Source organism: Hemicordylus capensis, chromosome 4 (assembly GCF_027244095.1).
Source record: "Hemicordylus capensis ecotype Gifberg chromosome 4, rHemCap1.1.pri, whole genome shotgun sequence".
NCBI lineage: Eukaryota > Metazoa > Chordata > Lepidosauria > Squamata > Cordylidae > Hemicordylus > Hemicordylus capensis.
In genome coordinates, this window is record NC_069660.1 from 247,667,111 (window position 1) to 247,675,787 (window position 8,677).

The 8,677-nt window shown below is 44.6% G+C and overlaps 1 long non-coding RNA gene across 1 annotated transcript; it reads left to right on the forward strand.

Moving 5' to 3' along the window:
- The first annotated feature begins 4,792 nt into the window (after nt 1-4,792).
- LOC128324886 (uncharacterized) lies at nt 4,793-8,672 on the forward strand. The gene is made up of 3 exons (XR_008307148.1): nt 4,793-4,893; nt 7,021-7,116; nt 8,647-8,672. It is a non-coding gene; the product is annotated as an uncharacterized LOC128324886 (long non-coding RNA).
- Nucleotides 8,673-8,677: the final 5 nt, after the last annotated feature.

An 8,677-nucleotide genomic window follows, 5' to 3' on the forward strand; every position in this document is an offset into this window, starting at 1 on the left:
TTGCAAGCAAACCTATTATCATGGGGGTGGGCGGGGGGAATGAAGCTAAATCACAGTAGATCATGTTTAAAGATCTTTAGGCAAATGTACAACATGCATGTATCATATTTGCCTTTGTTGGCTGTACAAAGCTTGTAAGATTTGCAGAAGCAAATCAAAAGCAGCCAGCATCACTAGGACAGAACAAGCAACGCTCACCTGAACAGTCTGCTGCTGGCCTTCCTTCAGAGCCTAAAGAGAGTCCAGGCCTAGTAGTCAGGACCTCTAGGGCTGCATGAAGCATCAACTATTCGATTCAGGGACTGCCTGGGCACTTTGGAGGGCCCCTCAGTTAGATTCCGTGCTTCACTTTGGCCTGATTTGAATTCAGTGCTGAAACATCGTCCTCCCCCGCTCCTTGCCACTCCACTCCTCAACCCCTACTTGGCTTACTAGGGCTGAGACAGGAGACAGGGCCAAATGACGCCAAGAAGACTTTTTAAAAAACCCATTCTTTTCCTCTGTAGTCCTGGGACTATCTATGGCTAGGGTTGCCATATTCTGGCTTTCCAAATCCAGGTGCCTAATTTGCATATTATGTAAATTGGCTTGAAAATAATTTTTGAGCAGAATAGTGACTGCACGTTTTGCTCCATAATTCGGCTTCTACAAGGGTTAGAACTTAGCTTTTTTTAAAAAAGAAATCTGAAATCTGGGCGAATCTGGGTGAGATGCTTAAAATCTAGGTGAAACCCAAAATTCTGTGTGTGTGTGTGGCAACTGGATCTATGGCCATTGCTGCATCCCCATAAAAGACTACAATTCCCAGGAAACCCTGCACCTTTCCCAGAACTGCAGGGGAAGAAACAAAAATCTCCTGGGAATCATTTTAAAAGCGAAGGCATGGAAGATGCTGCTCCATTGCTGCTGGGAACAAAGATGAAGTGCCGTCTGCCCCATTGAGTCCTGCCCATACCCAATAAGAAACTTCAGGGTTGGGGGAGGTAGCAAGGCAGGCGGGAGGTGAAAGTGCCAAAGAGCTTCCAAAGCACTTTGGCTCAATTTGGCCACCATTACTTATACATGGACTGTTCTGGCGGCCTGCCTGTTCAGATCCAAATGAAGTTAGTGGTCGAATCAAGCTGACTCACTTCCAAAGTGAATCGAGCATTGAAGTTTTGCAGAGTCGTACTATTCTCTCACTAGGATTAGTTTCAGAAATCTCTCTAGGCCTCCTGCTGACTAGTGGGAGGTATTAGAGCTCTCCCATTTCCATACATTATTTTTAAAATGGAATTCCAGGGTGCCCCCACCTGTTCCCTCTGCAGACACCCGTTTGTGCAATAGCTTACTACTGTGTTGAGCACCACGTGTTGGCATTGTTCATTCTTATGCATTGTTGGTGCTGTATCTGCACAGAGAACAAGAGATGGAAAGACTTACAGGAATCCACTAATTTCTTATTAGTCAAGGGATTTGGGATGCTGAATTGTTCAACATAGAAGACTGATGCCTCTGTGACAGTGGTAGCACTAGTTTTGTGAATCTAATCCAACCAGATCACCACAGGTATTTCAGATATGGCGAAACTAGAGACAAAGAGGGGAATGTGATCAAAGGGATCATGTGATGTGTGTGTGAGGTGAGGGGGGGGGAAGAGCTTAAGTTTGTGCTACAGATAGAAACATGCTAATTTGAGCCAAGGATCAATCCTGTGACTTGTTTTGAATTCTAGGGCTCAGTCCTAGTTATGTGAAGTGATAATAAATAATAAGCCCTTGAGCATGTATAGAATGTTTTTTCTTAACACTACCTAGCCCCTAACAGCCAAGGATGTTTCCAGTAGGGTTGTGCAAGTCAGCTTGACAAGAACAAGCTCAGAGCCCTACTGGCAAAGGGGAATGCAGTGAGGAAGTGGGCCGGAGTGGGGGGGGGGGGCTTCCCTAAAGATAAAGTGGCCGGGAGGTGGGATAAGCAACTACTTACAAGTGGTTGTAAGTAGTGGCTTATCCTACTTCCCGGCCACTTTATCTTTAAAGTGGTTCTGCTGGAGGCATTGGCTGGGGGGATGTGTGGCAGCTGTGTCTCCCCCCCTCCCCAATGGCCTCCCCAAAAGTCGGCAGGGGCAGCAGTGGCCAGGTTGGGGCCCCTGCACATGCATGGAGAGCATTTTACTGACTGACCTTCACGCTTGCAAGGAGGCCATTTGTGTGACCACACAATTTGCGGCTGCTGGCCATGCCTACTCCAGGGGAGGCCAAGGGTGGTGGGTGGGCAGCCGCCCTTGACACCACCATTGGCACTTGTAAGTAGTTGCTTAACCCCCTCTCACCTGCTCTAGCTTTAGGGAATCCTTATCAGATTCCCCTTTACTAGTAGGTCTCTGAATCATTTTGAACCAGCTCAGTTCGAACCCAAACTGTATCCGGTTCAAGTGGGCACAAAACGGGACTGGGCTGGGTCGAATCTGGTAGGGATCTGCATGGAACCGGTTCAGAGGCCCTTTTATGGAACTCCGGACTGGTTTGAATGTCCAGCAGTTCCGCTGATTCGAAGGGGGGAGATACCTTTAAGGACTGGGGAGGGTGCTCTTACCCCCCTGCTGTTTCCCCCCCACTGCTGCTATAATTAAAATTGGTCCCATGGGGCAGAGGAATACCTCCTTGCTGCCCCGGTATGTCACAGACCGGAAGTGGCCAGAAGTGTCAGCTGCACGGGTGCACATTGCATGACATACCAGGGCAGCAAGGAGGTACGCTGCTGCCTCGCGGGACGGATTTTAATGACAGGAAATGTAAGGGAAACCGGGTGGGGGTGTAAGATTACCCTTCCTGGTCCTTAAAGGTTTCCTCCCACCTTCGAACTGGCAGTCATTGGTTCCGTGCACACCACTAGAATCTGGTTCAGATTCAAGCTGAGTTGGCAAAACCAGTTTTGTGCACATCCCTAGTCTCCAGAGCGGCATGCGGGGCAAGCACTCCCCTCCCAAAAAAATTGGTTCCTCCCATTGTCGCCCCCCCCACTCCTGGTTCAGAATCTAATGTGTGGGACACAGCCTGCCCACCCAATAATGCACTTTGCCCCCTCTGTACCCCCCTCAAGCTGGGCCCAATTGGAAAGGCTTATGGCCAGGATCCAAGGCTGGCATTGTCAGTTGCCCCAGAACCCATGGATGCCCACTGCCAACACCTGACCTGCCACCACTTGCCAATCCCCTCTGAGTTGCAGTTGCTGAGACTGAGGAGAGGAGAGCTGGTCTTGTGGTAGCAAGCATGACTTGTCCCCATAGCTAAGCAGGGTCTGCCCTGGTTGCATATGAATGGGAGACTTGATGTGTGAGCACTGCAAGATATTCCCCTCAGGGGATGAAGCCGCTCTGGGAAGAGCATCTAGGTTTCAAGTTCCCTCCCTGGCTTCTTCAAGATAGGGCTGAGAGAGATTCCTGCGTGCAGCCTTGGAGAAGCCGCTGCCAGTCTGTGAAGACAATACTGAGCTAGATAGACCAATGGTTTGACTCAGTATATGGCAGTTTCCTATGTTCCTATGAGCCCACACTGGGCCCCTCCACCTAGAGGCAGCAGCCTTGGGGTGCAGCTACAATTGAACAAAGGGGGACAAATGGCCCTGGGCCAGGCTGGGTGACAGCTTGCTCGTTCTCCCCTTTATGTCTCTTTTAATAATAAGATAGCGGGGAGCCAGGGGGGCCCATTTTCGCTGTTTGTCCAAGGGCCCACTCCAACCTTGCTATGCCTTGCTACACTTTTTTTCAGCATAGGAAGCTGCCATATACTGAGTCTGACCACTGGTTCATCTAGTTCAGCATTGTCAACACTGACTGTCAGCTGCTCTCCAGGGTTTCAAACCGAAATTGTTCCCTGCCTATTGAGATGCCCTAAATTAAACACGATGGCTCCTGCATGTAAAGCACATGCTCTACTACTGAGATACAGTTCCCAGTTCTTCCCCCTTCCCTCGACAGAAGCAAGGGACAGGCAGAAGCTTCTGATGCTTGCTTCTATCCTGATGCCATGTGCTTGTCTGCCCAAGTGGAAATGGCTGCTAGGATCAGCAGTCACCACTAGGGGTGTGCAAAAAGAACCATTTCTTTGGTTACTGCATTTGTTTTTGGTATTAAAACCCTAATTCATTTGATTATTCTGAGTTAAAATCCCCATTTGTTTCGTTATCTGTTCATTGCTGTTTCATTCATTTTCATAACTTCCTTTTGTTTTCATTTCTCATTTTCCTTTGGTTCTTATTTTCCAGTGATTTCAAAGGGAGACTCAGGTACATTTAACTTTAGTGTTTTCTATCCAATTAACTCAGAATTTCCAGGCATTCTACTATCCATTAGTAGGGCCTGTCTTGCTCTCATTTATACCTCCCTGGGCTGGGAGGAAGGAGCTTTCCCAGAGTTTGGTCAGACAATTTTTTCTTCTTCTCTGCATGAGGAGCAATAAGCGATGTCCAGGACAGATTAAAAATAAAATCAGCTTTTCTGTGCATATATTCTATGCATCTCATTTGAGCTTAAGATTTCAGAGTTTAGGTGTCAATATTTGTTTCCTTGCTTTCTTTCCTGTTTTTTTTTTTTTTGGTCACCTGCCTCTAATCTATTCTGAGTTCTGGTGGGAAATGAAAATGAAAACGGGGTGGGGGGGAACACCAATGGATTTTTCATTAGAACTTATTCATTTCAATCCTCATTTAATTCTGTAATAAAATGAATGAAATGTATGGGGCCCATTGAATGCATGCCCTAGTCACCACCTGCATGTTGGGTAATAAATCATTTCCTTGATTCAGGCCAGCTTCGAACTAAGAATGCTTTAGATTAGTTATGGCCTAGTCTAGTCCTAGACTGGGGTGGAGCACATAGAAAACAAGCATGAAAGCAAGCTGGAGAGTTTGCAGGTAAAAGCTTTCTATATTGAATTCCTGATTGCACTTTACATCCTGGTCTTTCTGTATTGCAAGTCTTAATTCTTCAGCTCTGCACCACCAAAAGGTGGAGAGCACGCAGCGTGGGCTACTGCTGCTGCTACGAATATTTATATATACTGCTTTTCAACAAAAGTTCCCAAAGCAGTTTACACGGAGCAATAAAAATAAATAAAATGGCTCCCTGTCCCCAAAGGGCTCACAATCTTAAAACAAACAAACCATAAGACAGACAGCACACTTGCAATAGCCGCTGGAGGGATGCTGTGCCGTGGCTGGATAGGGCCAGTTGCTCTCCTCTCACTAAATAGAGAGAATCTCCACTTTAAAAAGGTGCTTCTTTGCTCAGCGAGCAGGGCCCAAGGAGGCTTGACTGGCGCTCCTGCCTCTTTCACCCATGTGGGCAAGTGCCTCCCACCATGTGAGTGGATGGGTGGATAGGTGGGTGGGCAATCCTCGTTTTATCAGAGAGCAGGTGCTCGGTTCCTGCCACCCTCCCGCCCATCCACTTGCTGTCGTTGCCACTCTACGGCTTTTGCCTGCCACTCCTGCTGCTGCTGGCTGCTTTGGGGCAGCTGGCCTGCCACGGTGTGTTATAATGATGCTGCTACATGATGTGACGGCATTATTATTATAATGTGCAGCAGCAGGCTGGCTGCCCAGAAGGAGCTGGCAGTGGCTGGAGCAGCAGGCAGAGGTAGCAACAACAGCAAGTGAGTAGGCAGGCAGGTGACAGAGATGGGGAGTGCTGCTTGGTTGCTTGGAGAGGAGATGCGCACACATGCCTGTGGGGGCAGGGGCACCCCACATGGAGAAGGGGGTTGGGGCTGGATGCAGGATGGTAGAGGGAATGATGCTTTTGAAGGGAGGTGGTAGAGACTTTTGAGGGTGATTGCCCCCCTTACTGCAAGTATATCCCGGGATATCCACCCACCATTTGTATTTCTCCACCATTTACTGGCTACAAAGTATTGCAGATGCAAGCACAGTGGGCAACATCAAGTTAGTCATCATTAAGTCCCATTGAAATTAATCGGACTTAACTTAGTCATGACTAACTGGTCTCATTGAGTTCCACTGTGCTTCGTAATCACTAAGTAGTCTGGATGATGCCCAGTGTTCTTCTCCAAATTCCCTGTAAATTGGATATATAAGGTATTTTCACACTGGGGGACATCAAGTATATGATACTAAAAGCACCTTTGTGATTTGTTCATGCCCATGTGCTGCTGACTTCTACATATAAGCACATGTGAATGTTATCAACAGAGGAGAGAAAACAGGAAAGTACAATTTAAAAAAAAAAAAAAAATGGAACCTTCATTTTTAACCTATGTAGGCTTTATGTTCACATTACAGATGTGAAAAAAGCAAAAAATATTTTAAGTTTCCTGCATGGCAACACCCATAAAATAAGACATGCTGGTCTTGTGCAACGTGAGAATTTCCCTTCACTGGGGAAATCAATATCTAGCTTTCCAGTGTACCTTCGAGATGGCCAAGCAAACAATGTAGGCATGGAACCATGGAGAAGATCCTAGACACTTGATCTAAAATATGTACTATTCTAATAGTATAATTGACGTTGGAAAAAGGAATTAATTGCTAATGAAAACAGCCAGCTAATGTGCAATGTTTACATGATGTCTTACATGCATTTTATAAGACTGTCAGAAAAACTCTTTTTCCCAAATCATGAATCGGGTAATTTGTTGCATTTTTAAAGGCCATTCGTCCTGAGAGATTATGAATGTATATCGCCTAAGGTTGTATTCCATCATTACAAAAGTGCTGGAATCCTTCTTAAAGTTTGTTTTACCTGTAGAAGCACTGGGAATTTTGCCTTCTACATGAAATTCAACTACACTGGCATTTTGACATTTGAGAGGGGTCTTCTGGTTTTGTTAGCCGCAGGAAAAAAAATTAGAGGAACAACTTCTTTTAATAATGCAACTAGTGGTTCTGCTTATTCAGTTGCCCTGAGTGCATGGCACCTTTTATTTGTGTATATAACCTTCTTCACATAGACTGGCATACTTCTGTAAAATGATAAATGTTAGTCATAAAAATATATATACTTTCTAATTTCATTCTTCTTAGGCCAAACGTGAATTCTACTTGAATGGGAATGCAGTTCAAACTTTTTGAAAAGGAAGGCTTTTGAGCAACAACAGTCTGTGTGGTGGATATATACATGTATGTATGGCTCCCTTGTGCCCTGGGGCATGACCCATTATTTTTATTTCATAGAATCAGAGATGAAATTCCATCTGATCTAGTCAGGGTACAGGGTTCATTTTTCATTTATTTCTTGTATTTAAAAGATGTTTATACCACTGTCACTATAACATATCACAAAATTTTACGAATTAAAGCAATTTCAGCAGACCAGTAAAATAATCTAACAGTAACTAGAACAATATAAAACAGTACCACTATCTAAAACCAGTAGTCAATACAAGAACAGGACATGGGGGCTGCTACCAAGAAGGCCCTCCACCTTGTGGAGGAAGCTGATCTAGCCTCCTCATTAGATGAAATCTGGAATGGGGCCTCATCAGGAGATCTGGAGTATGGGGGCATGGTTCAAGCAATAGGAGGTGTTCTTAAAATAATCAGGATTCGGGTAATTTAGGGGTGTAAAGGTAAGAACTGGCACTTTGAATTGGTCATAGAAATGAATTGGCAGCCTGTTCAATTGTCTCAAAACAGGTTATATATGTCAGAATCTGTCTGCATCTGTCAAAAACGGACAGCTGCATTCTGCACAGCTGAAGTTTCTGGATTGTCTTTGAAGGCAGTCTCATGCAGAGTGCATAACAGTGAGTTATCTGTATCTTAAAGTTGTCAGCGGTTAAACTTTTATTTGTTTGCTAGCCTAGGTAGGGTGTTTTCTAGACATTAAGAGTGTTGTTATTTTTGAATTTGTCATAGGGGCTATTTTTTGTTACTTGAGTTTTCAATTTTTATTTTATTTTATTTAGCCCAGTTTCAGTGCCAATTTTGTATTTATATATTGATTTTGAAAATGTGTATGTTGCTCTTCGGCTAATAGATCCCAAAGTGGTGAGCAATATTACAATAGTATTTCAATATTAAATTTAAGCATAAAACAAACAAAATAGATATTTATTTATATCTATATCAGCTTTTTGTTGAAAAGCAGTATATAAATATTCACCAAATTAGTATTTGTCATAAATTAAGTGAAGACTGAGACCATAAAATGGTAGGGAGAAAGATAAAAGGTACTAGTAACTTCTGCAGAGGCTCCTTTTGATATGATAAAACATGTTTTCTAGGATTCCCCCCTCATATTTAAGTATTTAATTTAAATTAAAACAATATGGTCCCTTTCCCCCCTATGCTCCTGACTCTGTATCTGTGATTAATTAGGGGCAGTGTAAGGCACCAGGAGTATAAGGTGTCTTATGTTTTAAGTTGTATCTGCTGGATGTTTTGCTTCAAAATAATGCCATGGAATCTGGCAGCAGAGCTCAGACAACCTTTCTCTCTCAACCACTGAGGTAGCTCTAAGGCAGCTATTGGCCTGTTCTTGGCTCCCAACGTTATTCAGCTCATCACCAGAGAGGATACAGCAGTCTAGTGACCATATGATCTGGGAAGCCAACACGGGCCTTGGCCCTATAAACTGTTGATTCCTCATTCTGAGAAAGTAGGGTAGTCTCTGTACTTTATCTGCCTCCTGGACTTCCTGCCTTTCAGAACCTGCACCTGGACTTCAGCTTGACCATCC